At 44.3% G+C, this 17,459-nt stretch overlaps 1 protein-coding gene across 2 annotated transcripts in view; it reads left to right on the top strand.

The window, feature by feature from the left end:
* Window positions 1–486: 486 nt before the first annotated feature.
* CAPG (capping actin protein, gelsolin like) overlaps window positions 487–17,459 on the top strand; it is a 37,830-nt gene continuing 20,857 nt past the window's right edge. Inside the window, exon 1 of one of the 2 annotated variants that reach the window (XM_074285629.1) lies at window positions 487–624. The gene's annotated coding sequence lies outside the window, so the exon portion shown is untranslated. Of the gene's footprint in view, window positions 625–15,239; window positions 15,359–17,459 lie in introns of those variants that run through there. The other variant, XM_074285628.1, reaches the window with a different exon arrangement.

The following is a 17,459-nucleotide window of genomic DNA, read 5'->3' as shown; positions in this document are numbered from 1 at the left end:
CACTGTAACTCTCTGTGAGAGAGGTAGAATTTGAACCCAGTCCTTTGCATTTAAATTCATTTCCCTCCCCTCCTCCCCCCATGCTACACCACTTCTAAGCTAAAAAGGTAAAAGGTCAATTGCCGGAATAATTCCTCCGATGATCCTAAAGTAATATGGAACCCTCCCCATTGGACATCCCTGTCTGAAGCTGTAATCAGAGATGTTTCCAGTTAGAAACATTCCAGCGCCTAAGAAGTAGGTGATTGTTTTGCCCAAACAACAACAAAGAGAACCCAATTCAGCTTTTAAGCATTGCAAAACAGTCTGAACCTCCCAGGGGAGAGGTTGGGTGAGAGATAAAGGGGGAGAGGTGATGCTCCCTAAAGAATGAGGGGTGGATGACATCAAGCACAGCCCAGGAAAAGCCTGAAATGGGGCTAGAGATGGAAAGTCCAATGCGTGGCTGACCAGTGTCGTGTCTTTGCTCCTGATAGGGCTGTAACCTGAGGCCCCACCTGGGAGCCAGACTGAGTTGAAAAGAGGCCTCAGGAGACAGGCTGCCCAGGGACCAAGGACAGAGCACATACCTGGGGCTTCCTCCCAATCAACAGGCAGACCACGGGCTGGCACAGAGGGCTCTGGGTAAGTCACAAGCTCTGAAAAGAGATGAAAGGGCTAAGGTGGGGAAGCCAAGGTCAGGATCTCTCTCCCCAAACTAGGATGCACAGCTGTGGTTAGGAACAGCAAAAAGATGGGGACCCCGTTGCTTTTCTTCCCTCTATAATCCAGGCTGGCTTGGCCTTGTGAGATGTGCATTTAGAGCTGGGAAATCATCGTGGAACTGGGACTAAGGGAAATGCTCATTTAGTAGGTAGGAGCTTGAGGGCAAGAGAAGGAAAGTGACAAGTGAATCAGCTACGAAGGGTGATGTCTGTCTGAATCTCTATCCATTATTTGATTTATAGTTGGGAGAGCCAGCCATTAACTGTGCCTCAGGTTCCTCATCTGTAAAATGATCCATTTGGAGCTCTGAGGTCTCTCCAGATCTAAATCAGCTCTACTAGGAGCCCTTGAACATCAGTGGCCCAGGGAGAAATGAGCAGGTTGGATTGGGAACCAGAGAGATGCTCTGGCCTGAGGCCTCTGGCTGAAATTGGGGAATTCAGGTCCCGCTCTCACCGCCCGGCTTGGGTGGGAGCCCATCTTAGCTTCAGCTTCTTTCCAAGTCCTGAGATGCCCTGCGAGTCTCCAGGGCCCCTCGTGCTGGCTGCAGTGGGGAATGGGTCTATAATAATAGCTTTAAGGCTTGCAAATAATTTGACTTCACGTAATTCTCACCAGGGACGTGGGGGATGGGAGCTGCTATTATTACCCCGATTTTAGGTTAACCGACTTGCCCAGGGTCAGGCGCCGGCTGGATCCGACACAGAGTGAAGGGGGGGGCAAACGAAGTCTCTCCTCCACAGGAGCCCCGGGGGGGGGGGAGGGAAACACGGAAAGAACTGGGTCCTAACAAGATCCACACACGCGGGATAAACTGGAGGAGATCAGTGGGGGGATGTCAGCTCGGGAAGGACTCCTGTAGAAGCTGGGCCTGAGGGAGCAGGAAGCGGGGCAGGGCTCTGGAGCATTCCGGCCCCCCGCCCGGAGTCGGGAGTTTAGAAAATCTGTTAAGGAACAGCCCGGAGGCCAGAGTCTGCAGATGGCGGGGGGAGGGGAGGGGTTAACGCGGAAGGAGGCTGGAAAGGCAAGTTATGAAGGGCTTTGGGTGATGAACAGGGTTTTTATTTAATCCTGGCGACGAAAGGGAGCCTGTGGAGTTATTTAATACAGGGCCAGATCTGCGCTTTGGGGAGATCAGTTTGACAGCTGAAGAGAGAGGGGGATTGGAGTGGGGAGAGACTCGGAGCAGGCCGAGCCTTCCCCGCAGGTTACAGCAGTGACCCGGACGTGGGGCTGCAGCGGGTGGGGGCAGGGCGAGAGGAGCCTCCCCTCTGTCCTCCCCATCCCCCGGCGTCTCCCCCTCCCCCACCCCCGGCCACGGGTTACAGCAGTGACTCGGGCGAGGGGATGCAGCGGGTGGGGACAGGGCTAGAGGAGCCTCCCCTCTATCCTCCCCCCTCCCCCACCCCCGGCCACGGGTTACTGCAGTAGACCAGTCGAGGTTTGCCCCAGAGGCTGGAATTGTCAGAGAGAAAGGGGGTGTTCGAGAGATGTTGCAAAGGGGAAACTGAGGAGGAGAGGACAGGCCCCGGCTACAATTTTTTTTTTTTTTGGAGGGGGATGACGGTGAGAGAGGGGGCGGCGCACAGGAGGACTCCGCCTGGGAGACCGGACGGTAACCGTAACGGCCCCGCCGGGGGTGGCATGGCAGCGCGGGTTTTCCTGATTTCAGCTGTCTTGGACACCCAGCTTGACTGCTGGCCCCGGGAATATTGTTCAGTTGAGGAAACTGAGACCCAAAGACTGGCCCGAGGTCCCGCAGTGGCAAAGCTAGAATTGGAACCCAGGGCCCAACTCCAAGAACGGCCCTCCCCCCTCACTGCTTTTCTATTCCTTAGGAATATGGATCCTGGAGGGATGCGGTAGGGGATGACGGGCCACGGAGCGGGGCTGGTCCCGAGGTCCGAGTCACGAGCAGGATTGGGGAAGGGGGGCAGGGAGAAAAAGCCGAACTGAGCTTAGGGTCTCTGCGGGTACCTCGGAGGGGCCTGAAGGAACTGATTGACAACTACCAGAGACAAGGGGCGTGGTCTTTTGCTGTCTCAATTCTGATTGGTTACTTTGCGAGATGGGTGGGGCATAAACGGGGCGAGGGATGGGTGCGGTGTTCTCTTTTCTAAGGCGTCGTGGGTCATCCCTCTCTTCCCCTCGAAGTCAGGCAGAACGATTCACAAACTCTCAGATTAGGGAGAAAGGCTTCCGTCCGAGGTCCCCCAAACTTAATCCATCCCTAAAAAGGCCCGGATCTTCTTCCCTCCTGCTGAATTTTGGGGTTTGTAGTACAGCCTCCTGAAGGGCAGCAGAGAGGGGGCTTCCGGAAAACTACCATTCCCAAGATGCTCCGCGAAAAGGGCGGGTGTGGCTTTGGAAGGCGGCTAATCTTGGGCGTTCGGAAAGGAGAACTTAGTGGAGCTCGTTGGGTGTGGCGGGCCTAGTGTGGCCTTCATTCTCGGTCTGTCAATTAGAAGTCACTTCCACGCCCCCAGCCTCTTTCCTCCCACCTCACCCCGACCTGGGATGACCATCCTCCCATCTCCGCCTCCTGCTGCAAGTCCCCGGATGCGGGGCAGTGCAGCCTCCTCCAAGAAGCCTTCCCGGCCTGGGGAACCCAGGTTCAGATGGACCCCTCATAGCTCTTCATCATAAGCCAGAGTGCAGCGATTTTGCCCGTAAACCGGGGCAGTGGTCCTGCTCAACCAGCGGGTGTCGTGCCCTGAGCGCTGGACCTGGAGTCGGGAGGATCCGAGTTCAAATGTGGCCTTAGTCATAGACTTACTGGTCACATGACCCAGGGCAAGTCATCTGACCTCAGCTATCCGAGGGGGTCTTCCTGGCAGCTACCTTGGAGAGGTGTTGGGAGGTTAAGGGGAGAATTTCAGTGTCAGTGTTACTACGGATCCTTGACGTTTGTAGAGCTATTGCCAAGGTGCATATAATAACTGATTTTTATATTCAAATGCTACTAGAGTTAGTTCTGTTATTAATATTAATGCTGCCACTACTTCTATTACTGCTGTTACTATGACTCCTTCTACTAGTGATGCTATTACTCTTACCAGTAGTACTTCTACCACCACCACCACTCCTCCTCCATCTCCTTCTACCATTATTACTAGTACGACTAGTACTTCTACCACTCTACTTCTCTTACTACCACTACTGCCTCTACTACTGTTACTACTACTACTCCAATCTCTACCATTAAACTAATACTACACTACCATTACTATACTCTTCTATCACTACACTTCTCTCACTACTACTCTTTCTACTACTGTTACTACTAGAACTTCTAATATGAAACTAATAATACTACCATTAATACTTCTTCTACTGCTGTTAGTAGTAAAACTACTACTTCTAGTAATATTGTTCTTTATATTACTATTCTATCACTACACTTTTCTTACTACTACTACACTGTTACTACTACTACCATTAAATTAATATTACTGGTAGTAGTAAACTAATATTAGTCCTACCATTAATACTATTATTATGTCTACCATTGCTCCTGACTGTAATTATTACTACTAGTACTATTTCTACTTTTTTTTTTTTTTGACAAGGCAATTGGAATTAAGTAACTTGCTCAGAGTCACATAGCTAGTAATTGTTAAATGTCTGAAGTTGGATTTGAACTCGAGTCTTCCTGACTACAGGACCAGCAGTCTATCTACTGTGTCATTTAATTGCCCCTATTTCTACTCAATACTATTACTACTTCTGCTGCTCCTGCCATTGATACTAATTCTTCTTCTACCATTAATACTATTATTTTTAGTACTACATTACTATTATTACTATTCCTACTACTATTGTTACTATTACTCCTCCTGTTCCTCCTCAGTACTACTCCTACTTCTACTACTATTAATACTACGACTGTTCATGATGTGTTGTAGCCCTTGGGAATGATGTCCTTGCTTTGGAATGTAGCTACTGGGAGGGATGTGGGCCAACCCCGGAGAATGTGTGTGAAAGAAAGGGAGTTGAGCCTGATCTCTTTATTCCTCCAAGCTGTCCTTCAAGGTTTTCCAGTCCGTCATCCAAAAGTCTGGGCTGCTATCTGCACCTGGATTCAAACAATGAGCAATTCTTTGTTTCACGAGAGAAGAAAAGTTGTTATTAGACCCCACTCCCAAACCTCCCACCAATCATGTGAACCCTAACCTCATGATGTCATTGACTCTGTTCTTTGTTCTGACTCCCCCAATCCCCAAAGCGTACTTGCTTGCTCCTTGCTAAATTCCTCTCTTGGAATTTAGCCCGCTCGAATTGGGGTTACAACTGTAATAAGCACTTTTCCTCTCGACTTCGAAATTATTTAAGTTTCCCAAATTCTGTTGGGACACCCGTGACACCAGTTTGGAACCCCAATATGTTTTGGGGCTCCCTCTGCACCCCAACATTAACACTTCTAGATTATTACTAGTAGTGCTGCTGCTGTGGACAATGATTTAATTAGCATGGGAAATTCTTAATCATTAAACGTTAACCATTTATGTGCCAGGCACTGTGCTAAGTAGCTGGGATACAAAAAGGCAAAATATAGTTCCTGCTCTCAAGGAGCTTCCAATATACTTGGGGGTGGGGGGAAGATAACAAGCAAATAAATATATATGCAAGAGGAGTGAAATGTAGTATAAATAGGAGAGAGGTAAAAGAGGGAAATCGCTGAATCCCAGGTGAGGACCCTCTCTCTACCAAAGCAGGCCGACAACATCTTTGTAACTTGGAGCCTGAGCAAACTGCCCAGAGTGCTTCAGTTAAATGACTCGCCCAGAGGATGTGTCTGAGGTTGGTTGCTGGCAGTTCATATTTATGCAGTGCTTTATATTACAAAGCACTTTCTCCACAAAAACCCCTGTGAAGTGGATGGATTTCCTGTTATCCCCAAGAGTGGAATGATCTCATTTTCTCCATCTCTTTGTCTCTATCCATTTCTCCCTCTTGTCCACCCTAGCCTCTTCTCCTTGTGTTGTAGTTGGACAGTGCTGGACCAGTAATCAGAAGGTCCCAGGTGTCCATGTTGCTATGTGGCCATAGGCAGGTCTCTTAGAATCTCATATTCTTTAGCTGTAAAATGGGGGTTTAAAAGTGCCTGTGGTATCTACCTAAATTGTTGTTCGCTTTCTATGGATTGATGTGTGCAAACTTTGTAAACTTTTTAATGCTTTAAAAATGTCAGCTGGATGATATATTGTGAAAAACTGCAATCCTGGCAATAGACTTGAGTCCGCTTTCTGAGGAGCAGCATAGCTAAGTACTGGGAGGTTTTTCACTCAATCAGAGACAAATTCTTTGCACATGGCACCCATGAAACAGAGAAAAAATACAAGATGGCCTCTGTCCTTTGAAGCCCCTTTCCACTTTCTCACTGAGGATGGCAGAGAAGGGTAGAAGGATGGTAAGAATCACACCATTTTGAGACTATAAAATTCAACTGAGTTGTTGGTTTTCCAGATGTGAAATCCTTATTCAGTGACCCATGTGTAGACATACTACAGTAGGAAATAAATTCTATTTCTACATTTTCCCTGTAAATAAAACCCAAAGTAGCTTGCAACTGAGTGCAAAGACAGATCACACGGATAAGTGAAGGGACTGGTAGAGTTGTTCTTATGTGCCTACAGGCAACAAGAAATCTGAATTTTCTTTATTCATTTGTTTATTAATTTTAAAGAAATATCATCTTTAAAATAGTGAAAGAATAGGAACAAGCAGATCTCAAAGGTAAAAAAAAGACACTTTCGACAACCATATGAAAAATGCACCAAATCACTGATAAATTAGAGACATGAAGATTTTTAAAAACCTGAGGTTCCATCTCATACTTTTTCAATTAGTGAAGATCACAAGGAAGAAAATGACAATTGTTGGAGGGGCTTTGGGAAAATAGGCACACTTCTGCCATCTATTGATGGATTTGCAAATTATTCTAGCCATGCTAGAAAACAATTTGGAATTATGCCCCAAATTCACTAAATTGTGTATATGTATGTGTATAGACATATACACATGTACATACATACATGAGTAATGGAGAGAGAGAGAAAGGGAGAGAGAAAAAGGAGAAAAGGAGAGAGAGAGAGACAGAGAAAGAGAGACAGACATACAGACAGACAGAAAGAAAGAGAGAGAGAGAGAGTAGGTCATTTCCAGGCATTCTGACCTATGTCTTGACACTAGACTCAGATGAACCGGAGTAAGGCTGATGATTTTGCTTAGTCCTGCCTCACATTAAATAACGTCCCCTTCCTGATATGTGATATAGTCCTTTTCAAGAAAAATGGCCAAACAATGACGTGTGTGTATACACATGTGCTCACATACACAGTGCACACTCTAACCCAACAATATGCTACAATTATCCATATACCCTAAAGAAATAAAAAGAAAGGGACCGATATGTACAAAAATATTTACAGGAACGCATTTTGTTTCGGCAAAGAACAGGAAACTACGGGGATGCCCACTAATTAAGGGATGTCTTGAGCCAACTATGGTATATACATGTAATGGAACATTATTGCTTTGTAAGAAATGTCAAAAGAGAGATTCAGAGAAACCTGAGAAAACTTGTGTGGACTGATGCAGAATGAAATGAGTAGAACCAGGAGGTTCTACATAAATTATATATATAAATATTCAGGAGAATATTTATACAATAACAAATAATGACAACTTTAAGGATTTAAGTTTACATTCAATCAATGTAATAACTAATCTTAATTCCAGAAGACCCATGATAAAGCAGGCTATCTGCTGTGACAGAGAAGTGATGGACTAAGATATAGAATAAAATATACATTGCAGACAGAACTAATGTGGGGTTTTGTTTTGTTTGATTTTTGTTCCAAGGGTTTTCTTTTTCTTTATTTTTTTTTTCATGAAGAGTAGGAAGTGCTGAAGAAAGAGGGATATTAGAGATACGATAACTAAAAGAGAAAAATTTTTAAAGGAAAAAACTCATTATTTTTTTTTTTTTAAATGCACAAAAGGAAAGAAGAAGGCCAGAAAGAGTATGAGGTACAAGTAGGACACCTTTGAAAGCTACTTGCTGGATTCATTATATATTTTAAAATAAAACCATAACAGAAGGTTTTGCAAAGATGAATATTGAAAAGTATCTATGCATATGCTTTTTTAATTCAAAATACAATTATTTTTGGATAATAATAGATTTCCGTTCACATAACTTAAAGGTTTACATATTATCTCATTTGATCTTCACAATTATTCAGTGGGATGAGCAAAACAAATATTATTGCTCCCATTAAATGGATAGAGCAAGAAATGCAAAATGAGTTGGGGAAGGAAATGGCAACTCACTCCAGCATTTTTGTCAAGAAAACCCCAAATGGAAGCACAAAGATTCATGCAAAACTGAGATCATTGAACAACAATAATAGAAGAAGGGTGAATGACTTCACCATTATTACTTGAACCAGAACCCCAAACTAGGTATTTTGAACCCATGTGCAGTGCTCTTTTTGTATTATACTACAATTCATACTGCTATTGTAATAAATTCACATTTCTTATATTTAGGACAGCTTTGAAGTGGTAGAGTGGATAGAGTACTATGCTTGGAGGTAGGAAGATCTGAGTTCAAAGCCAGTCTAGGACACTTATTGGCTGTGTGACCCTAAGCAAGTCATTTAACCTGTGCCTCAGCTTCCTCAGCTGTAAAAATGAAGATAATAACAGCATCCTACCTCCTATGGGCTTTCTAAGGACCACATGAAATTATATTTGTAAAGCACTTAGCCCAATGCCTAGTACATAATCAGTACTATATAAATGCTATATGAATATGTTTTAAAAGTAAAAAGCTTTAATTTAAAAAAGAAACAGAAAAAATAAAAGATAAAAATAAAACCATAATAGCATTATGTACATAATTGTATTTAATAGAGATTCACAGCTGAATGTAGCATTTTAAAAAATTCTATTTATGTGAAAATGTACATTTTATTTATCGTGTAAATATAGAATTTTCAAATAATTTCTAAAATCACTTCATAGCACATTTGATCATCCCATATTGTAATATTTGTGATATTGTGAACAAATGTAACTCGTGTTCAAACACTGGTAGTGGATAAAATTGAGAGATTCAATGAGGAATTGCTTATGTCCTCCACATTGAATCTGCATATGTTTTGCTACTCAATGACATCAGAGCAAGGGTAGAAACAGGGGCAATGGATTTAGAAATGTTTTGGAAATATATAGTTCAGGAGAAAGAAACAAGAGGCCAAAGTTTGAAAGTCTCCCCAGAAGCCTGATGCTTCTAGATTATGAGTATTTTTTTCAAGGGAAAAAATCAGTAAATGCTTGTATGACAAGCCTTGACTAACCACATAAAGATAAAACTGATCATATTTTAACAGACAGGAAACAACTTGTTGTGGATGTGGGAGTTTTCTATGAATCAGTCATCTGTATACAGTCATACTGCCTACTTAGGGCAGAGAGCCAGAGATAACAAAGCTAGTAAAATAAAAAGGAGAAAAAAAGATAGGACGTGTGATTCAAACCACTTCATCTGAACTTATTATTTATTATCAAATGAGATAATATTTATAGTGCTTAACAGAGTGCCTGGCACACAGTAGTCATTTAATAAATGTTCATCCCCTCTTATTTAAAAAAAAAATTATTAAGGATGAAAAATGGGGCACAGATAGAAGAAAGGACATAGACAAAGATTTCAATAATTTAAAGTCACCAAGCAGTGATCAAGTCCTTATTGTGTAATAAATGCTAGGATACAAAGACCAAGGTGAAACTGTTCCTTTCTTCGAAGAGCTTCCAATCTAGCTGGGGGAGACATGTCCACAGGGACATGCCTCCTTATCAATTGATTGACTATGGTTTTTAAAGTGCTTTTGGTCTCCTTGTTTTGTTAATTTTTGAATTTTATGAAAATTTAATATATTTTTATAAATTATCTCTACACAAAATATCTATACATATACATATAAGTAGACATATTTGTGTATATTTGAACACATATGTATACACACATGTATAGGAAGGAGGAAACTTTCTAATCCTCCGAATTCATCACCTGGTAAGGGGAAGGGGACTTAATTGTCTAATTATTTCCCTTTCTAAACCTAATTTCCAGCTCACCAATCAAAGGCTCCTTTTTAGTAATGAGACCTATAACAAATTGGAATGGTCTAAATCTCACAGAGAGGCATGGGCCCCAGCTTCTTCCACATGGGCTGGCTGTGCAGAGATGCTAAATATACTTAGAGCATACATAGATCTTCCACTGCCAAGTCCTACACACATTTATATATATATATATATATATATATATATATATATATATATATATATATATATATATATATATACACATATATAAATAAGGAATACAATGTTGGTTGGAAACTAGGGGTTTTAACAGACAGAAATGAAGAGGGAATACATTCCAGCCACAAGCACAGCTGGGACAAAGACACAGATGGCATCGGAGTCTCGTGGGTGTAAAATGAGCAGGCCAATAAAGCTGGATTTCAGTAGTGCATGGAGTGGAATAATGTGTAAAATGACTGGAAAATTAGGAAAAGGCCAGGTAGTATTGAGATTTCAATGGCAAACTCAGGAGGTAATAGGGAGCTACTGGAGTATTGAGTCAGGATATGACATGCTCACGTGGACTTTGAATCATGGCAGCCAAAGGCAATACTGGTTTAGAATCCAGTCTCATTTGTAAAATTTTACAGGGAAGTGTGATCCATGATTATGAACTGCATCGTCTCGTAAAATGGAACTAAGCAATGGAAAATAAAATTAGTTTAAAGAGAACTTAATTAGAAACTCAACTGAGCAAAGTCAACCCGAGAGCATAAAAATGGAAGGACAATGGAAGAAAATCCTTCTTCAAGGATCTTGATGGCATTTTATTTTGTCTTGCTTGAATGCTAACACTGCAGTCCTGATATATCTATAGAAGAGACTGAAATGGCACTAAAGAGAACAAAGATGGGAAAAGCAACCCTTCCAGATGAAATTTACATGTACTTTTTTTCCCCTGAGACAATTGGGATTAAGTGACTTGCCCAGGGTCACACAGCTAGGAAGTGTTAAGTGTCTGAGGGCAGATTTGAACTCGGGTCCTCCTGACTTCAGGGTTAGTGCTCCATCTAGCTGCCCCCATGTACATTTTTTTAATCCCATTTAGCACACATTGGCACTTAACTGCTTGTTGATTACTTGGTTGTGAGTATATTGATTCACAAGATAGATATCTAAAAGAAGGAAAGATTTTAAGGGCCTGGGAAAAGCCTTAGATCATATTAATCCAAAATTACAGCAAATAACTTTGGTGATCATTGGATGATAATTATCATATATACTTACCAGATATTTACCACTGTGACAGAGCGATTTAGAGTGGAGTCCATGTTGAAGAGGTATTTCCTATGGATGGTGAAATGCAGGAGATGTTACTGCTTGCAAGTAACAAAAGGCTGGTTGCAGCAAATCTGGAACCACCATGGAGATTCTTGGAAGATACTTGTAATGTCTCGATAAGAGTTTATCCTGACCAAAGGAAAAGCTAAATAGATACAGAGTGCCTGTTATTGCCCAGATTGTGGCACAGATTAGGTGGCTGACCATAGATCTCATCCATCATTATCTTCTTGGGCAAACAATTCAAACAAACAAAAGTGCTTGGCACATAGTAGGCATTTAATGTGTATTGACTGACAAGTTGTATCAGGAGGATGAGCAGGCTGGATTGCTTCTGAGAAATTATGCAAGTCTTTTAATTATGGAATTTTTCTAATGATTACAAACTTCTCTTGGTACATCCTTTTTTCAGATTATGAAAGATTTTATTTTATTTTTAAGAATAGCTTTTTATTTTCAAAATACATGCAAAGATAGTTTTCAACATTCACCCTTGCAAAACCTCGTGTTTCAAATTTTTCTCCCTCCCTTCCTCCTACTCCCTTCCTTAGAAGCAAGTAATCCAATATATGTTAAACATGTGCAATTTTGAAATACCTATTTCTACATTTACCATGCTGCACAAGGAACATCAGATCAAAAAGGGAAAATCATAAGGGGCAGCTAGGTGGCGCAGTGGATAGAGCACCAGCCCTGAATTCAGGAGGACCCGAGTTAAAATCTAGTCTCAGACACTTGACACTTCTTAGCTGTGTGACCCCTGAGCAAGTCACTTAACCCCAGCCTTTAAAAAAAAAGAAAAGAAAAGAAAGAAAGAAAAAGGGGAAAAAATGAAAAAAAAATCAAGCAAAAAAGGTAAAAATACTATGATGTTTTTCCACATTCAATTCCCATAGTTCTCTCTGGACATAGATGGCTCTCTCCATCACAAATCTATTGGAACTGGCCTGAATCATCTCGTTGTTGAAAAGAGCCACGTCCATCAGAATTGATCTTTGTATAATCTTGTTGCCATGCATAATGATCTCCTGCTTCTATTCACTTCACTTAGCATCAGTTCCTGTAAGTCTCTCCAGGCCTCTCTGAAATCATCCTGCTGGTTGTTTCTTATAGAACAATAATATTCCTTACCATTCAAAGACCATAACTTATTCAGCCATTCCCCAACTGTTGGGTATCCCCTCAGTTTCCAGTTCCTTGCCACTACAAAAAGGGCTGCCACAGACATTTTTGCACATGTGAGACCTTTTCCCTTTTTCACGATCTCTTTGGTGTATAGACTCAGTAGAGACACTGCTGGATCAAAGGGAAAACACAGTTTGATAGCCGTTTGGGCACAGCTCCAAATAAGGCACAGCTTTTTAATACCCAGTTTGCTGGGGATCGTGCAGCTACAAGTCATGGAACATTTTAGTCTTTAAAGAATTATGAAGAAATATCTCTCAGAAGACTGAAGGGAGGTACCTGGTGGGTGTGAATAAGCTGTGGTATGTAACAAGGAACTATGAAAAAGAACTGAAATAAAGGATGTCATCAAAAAAATATAGAATCAAAAAGGACAGGCTAGTCATGTGGTGAGACCAGTGGAAAAACCATGTGCTTTGGAGCACCGTCTCAATGTGGGTAAGTCTCCTGTGGGGAACATATGGGAGGAGACAGATAACCCAGCAGACATGAATAGGTTGCTATCCTGGTCAACAGAGGAGTCATCCACATCCATAAGATGGCAAATCATCTGAATACTTGATTAATTAACAAGCTACCAGGATGGGGGCAGCTAGGTGGTGCAGTGGATAGAACCAGAAGGACCTGAGTTCAAATCTGGTCTCAGACACTTAACACTTCCTAGCTTTGTGACTCTGGGCAAGTCACTTAATCCCAATTGCCTCAACAACAACAACAACAACAACAACAACAACAACAACAACAACAAAAAAAAGCTATCTGGATGCTCTGACTTGCTCTAGTCATAAAGCTAGCTGAGTATATTGGATCTTGAACCCAAGTTTTACCTCCAATTCTCTTTCCACTGTAGCCCTCAATATATTTGCCAAAAAGCCTGGGGACCACATCATCAACATACAGAGAGTATTAATGGCCTGCTCTTTAGAAGCCTCTCTAGGTAGTAAGTACATCATTAGTTACAGTAAAAAGTTAGCAACTATCTATCTTCCTTTCCCAACTGCCCCACTCTAGGCTAACTCCTTCAGCCCCAGCCCTGCCCTATTCCCTCTCTCCACCAATGGAATTTGTCTTGACAAGGGCCTGTTTCATGAAGTTTAAGTGGAATGAAAATTGCTAGTTATAGCTCTAAGAGACTGGGCTTGGAAATGTTGAATGGATATATGAAAGAAAGAATGAAGAAATGATCACATGAAATGCAAAAAGATAAGTAGTAACCAAGGGAGTAGGCAAAGTAACTGCCATAATATATGGAAGGAGAATCTGGATTTTTTTCAGAAAGAAGCAATGGATTTCCCAGCCCTGCTCTGTTGATTTCCCTCTCTCCACCAATGGCATTTGTCTTGAGAAGTTCATTTGAGGATCTGTTTCATGAAGTTTAAGTGGAATGTAAATTGCCAGTTATAGCTCTGAGAGCCAGTGCAAATGAAAGAAAGAATGAAAAAATGAGTGCATGAATTGCAAAGAGATTAGTAGTAATCAAGGGAGAAGTAACTGCCATAATGTATGTCAGCAGAAACTGAATTTTTTTCAGAAAGAACCTCCTGGTTTTCCTTCAGCCACATGTAATGACATGCATATATATATATATATATATATATATATATATATATATATATATATATATATATATATATATATATATATATATATATATATATACACTCGAATGGGTTCTACAAAGCCAATAACAGTAATGGTTGCCAGTAGGAAGAAGACCAGGGCTCAGTCTCAGCAGTCAGAACAATCCTTATCCTGGGGGAAATGGGGAGCTAAAATCTTTGGATTCGAGAGTCAAAGTGTGCCTCTTTGGTCCTAGATGCAGATGCAGAAGGGAGGGGAACTCTGTCCACCGAGGCAGATCTCAACCCCCCCTGAGTAAGTAAATCCAGGGGATTTGTTGGATGTTCAGTGACTTGTGCAGTGTCGTACAACTAAGTGTGAGGTGGAACATTTACACCCAGGCCTTCCTAATGATTCCATCATTCTCTGATGGCCAAGCTGCCTGAATTCCTTACATGACAAGGAGCATAGTGTGACCAGAACTATCATACACTCTAAAATGAGGGAGCTGAATTGGTTGACAGCCCTTTATTTTTTCTTTTTGATTAAATCTATTTTATTGTTTATTAATTAAAGCTTTTTATTGACAAAGCATATGCATGGGTAATTTTTCAACATTGACCCTTGCAAAACCTTCTGTTCCAACTTTTCCCTCCCTTCCCCTCCCCCCTCCTCTAGACAGCAGGTAGTCCAATATGTGTTAAATATGCTCAAATCTATGTTAAATCCAATATGTATACATACATACATATATATATATACACACACACACACATATATTTATACAGTTATCTTGCTGCACAAGAAAAGTCAGATCCAGAGGGAGGAGAAACCCTGAATGCCAGCAAACATCAGCAGAAGGGACACCCCTTTCTTAAGCAGCAGCTGTGTGACAGGGCCTGTGCTAAGTGGGGTCGATCCCTTAAGGGTTTCCCCCTGCTCTAAGTCTCATAATTATGGAATAAAGGCTTTCCTGCCCATGCCCACCCCTATCCACAGGGGAAGAGAAATAAGGAGGGCAGGAAATGAGGGCAATTCTCACTTTCTTAATTTCTGCACGTTCTCCCTGTCATGGGCCTTCCTCCAATTTTGGCAACAACCCTCTGTGAACCCCCCAAAAGAGGATGAGGGGATTCAAGCCCACTTCAGGCCAACGAGCATTTAGTGTAAGTCCGGGGCACTGTGGGGTCTCTGCTCCCGCATCAGTCCCGGGGATGGGTCTAAGGAGGGAGGAGACCCCGGAACAGGAGAGGCTTCTGGTCCCGGAGCAGCGTTAGGGATTCCGAGATCTCTGCCCGGGGGCCGAAGGGCGAGGACTAGGACCCGGGCCAGCGCCCTTTCCCTGGGCGCTCCCCCGCCCCCGCAGCCCCCGGGCCCTCCCCTCTGACTCACGCCAAAGCAACAAGAGGGAGAAGTTGCCGGGCCAGTTACGTGCAGGGACTGAGCGGCTCCGAGCGCGGGAGGCTCGCAGGCAAGTGGGGCTGGACAGCGGTCGGGAGGGGAAGGAGCCCCCGGGGAATAGGGGGGGCGCCCGTGCAGGGAGGCCCCGGCTGCCTGCGGGGGGAGGGGCGGGCTCCGGCCGTCGCGACGGAGCTGTTCCCCCGAGGGGAAGGTGGGGAGTGGGGTTCGGTCTAGCCCAGGCAAGAGTCCGCTTCTGGGATTTGGGAGGGAGAGGAAGCCGGGGAGTCCCCCCGGAGGGTGTGGGGGAGAGCGGAGGGAGGGAGAGGAAGCCGGGGAGAATCTCTACCCGAACCCGGACTGAGGGCCTGGGAGGGGCCCTCCTCGCGGAGAGCCCAGGCCCGCCCCCTCGGGACTCCGCGCCTCCTGCTGCTTTCCACTGTCCTTTCCACGGAAAAGGCGAGTTCGGGCCAAGAAGTCTGCCGGGAGTCACCTAAGTTAGTGGGGAAAACCCCGGCATTTCCCGTCCGATCCGGCCTCTCCACGAGGCTGTCAGTTAGTTTCGGGCAGAGACCCCCTTCTCCGCCTCCCGTGGCGCGGCACCCGGGGCCACTCGGTCCGCTGGAGAACGAAGAAAGCCGGGGAGTGGGCGGGAGTGAGCCGCGGGACTGGGCCCCGCCTCCCGCCTGGCTCGGGGCGTCGGCCCTAGAGCTCCGGCGGCTCCTTCTCCCGGCCGGCTGGGCCCGGTTAGAAAGGGGCTTCCGGCGCCGGGGGGTTTGCCTGACTTTTGCGGTGGGACGGCGAGGCTCTGGTTTGCCTTACGGAGTCCGGAACGAGGTCGGTCCGGCCTGGCTCGGGCCCGTCACCGGACGGTGCACTGGGGTCCGAGCCGGAGAGTCCCTAACTTTGGAGGATGCGGACCCCCTTTAACCAAAAAGCAGAGGCAGCCGCGTAGTAGTTCCGAACGCAGGAGTCAGGTGGACAGTAACTAGGGTGGGGCAATAGGAAGTGTGCTCCAGGGCTCTGACATTTAGAAGTCATTTTTGGGGGAAGGAGGACTGAAGGAGAGAAGGATGTATATGGAGGGCAGCGGGCGATGAGTGCCGCTCCGAGTCAGCCTAGGCAAGTCACTTCTCCCTGTTTGTCTCGGTTTCCTCATTTGTAAATTGGGCAGGGAAGGGGGTGGCAGCCCCTCCGGCATCTGTGCCAGGAAAACCACAGACGGGATCACTAAAAGTGGGACGTGGCTGGACCACGCAGAGTGTCCCCAGAAGAAATTAACAATACTCGGTCAGCAACAGATTCGGAAACTGAAGTCTCAGCGGAGCGCAAAAAACTTCGCCTTCCGCATGCTGGAAGCAACCGGCGATTAATTACCCTCCTGCTCAGTTACCTTGTCCCTAATCGCTTTTCGTACGACGAATTACAAAGATGATTGAGGGGGGTTTACAGCTGGCTCGGAGCCCAGCGTTAGCTCCCAGGGCCGAAGGCTTCCCGGATTTCTCCCTTTTGTGTCCTTGGTTTTCTTCTCCAAGAATCGCCATTAGAACCCACACACTCTTGAGGGCAGAATGAGGCAGGTGGGAGGAGCAGAAAGTACCACTAACCTGGGAGCCCCGGAGAAGGAAGCTCTCCCTGTGGGGGCCCTACCCAGCAAAGATGGGCAGGTCGGCTCCCCCCTTGGGTTCCCCAAACATTCGTTCTTGCATGGATCCCAGCACGAGGGTTTGTGCTATACCTGGAAGGACCTTCAGGGTCATTTTACAGACGAGGAAACTGAGGCTCCTGTCCAAGGTGCTGCCGATATAAAAACTAAAAGGAGACAATTCCTACCCTCAAGAAGCTTGCAGCACTGCGGCTCCTACATAACTAGGAACACGAAGAAGTGATTTTAAGGTGTATTGGGGGCTGTGGAGATCAAGCTAAGCCTCTGAGCTCTAGTTTCCCAGGAAATGGGGGAGGGAGGATTAAATGATGTGTTCTCACTCTAAAATTCTTGATTTCTCTGCGAAATCAGCCTGGAGGCCAAGCTCTGTCCGTCTTTGTGAGTGACCACAGACAAGTCATATTACCTCTGGTTTTCCCCAATTACAGAATGGGGAAGTTCTACTAGGAGGAAAAAAACCCACTTTAAAAAAAATCATTCTTTTTAAAAATTTTCAGTTCCAAATTCT

The sequence above is a fragment of the Sminthopsis crassicaudata genome, chromosome 2 (assembly GCF_048593235.1).
Source record: "Sminthopsis crassicaudata isolate SCR6 chromosome 2, ASM4859323v1, whole genome shotgun sequence".
NCBI classification, from domain to species: domain Eukaryota; kingdom Metazoa; phylum Chordata; class Mammalia; order Dasyuromorphia; family Dasyuridae; genus Sminthopsis; species Sminthopsis crassicaudata.
This window is presented reverse-complemented; position numbering and strand designations above follow the sequence as displayed.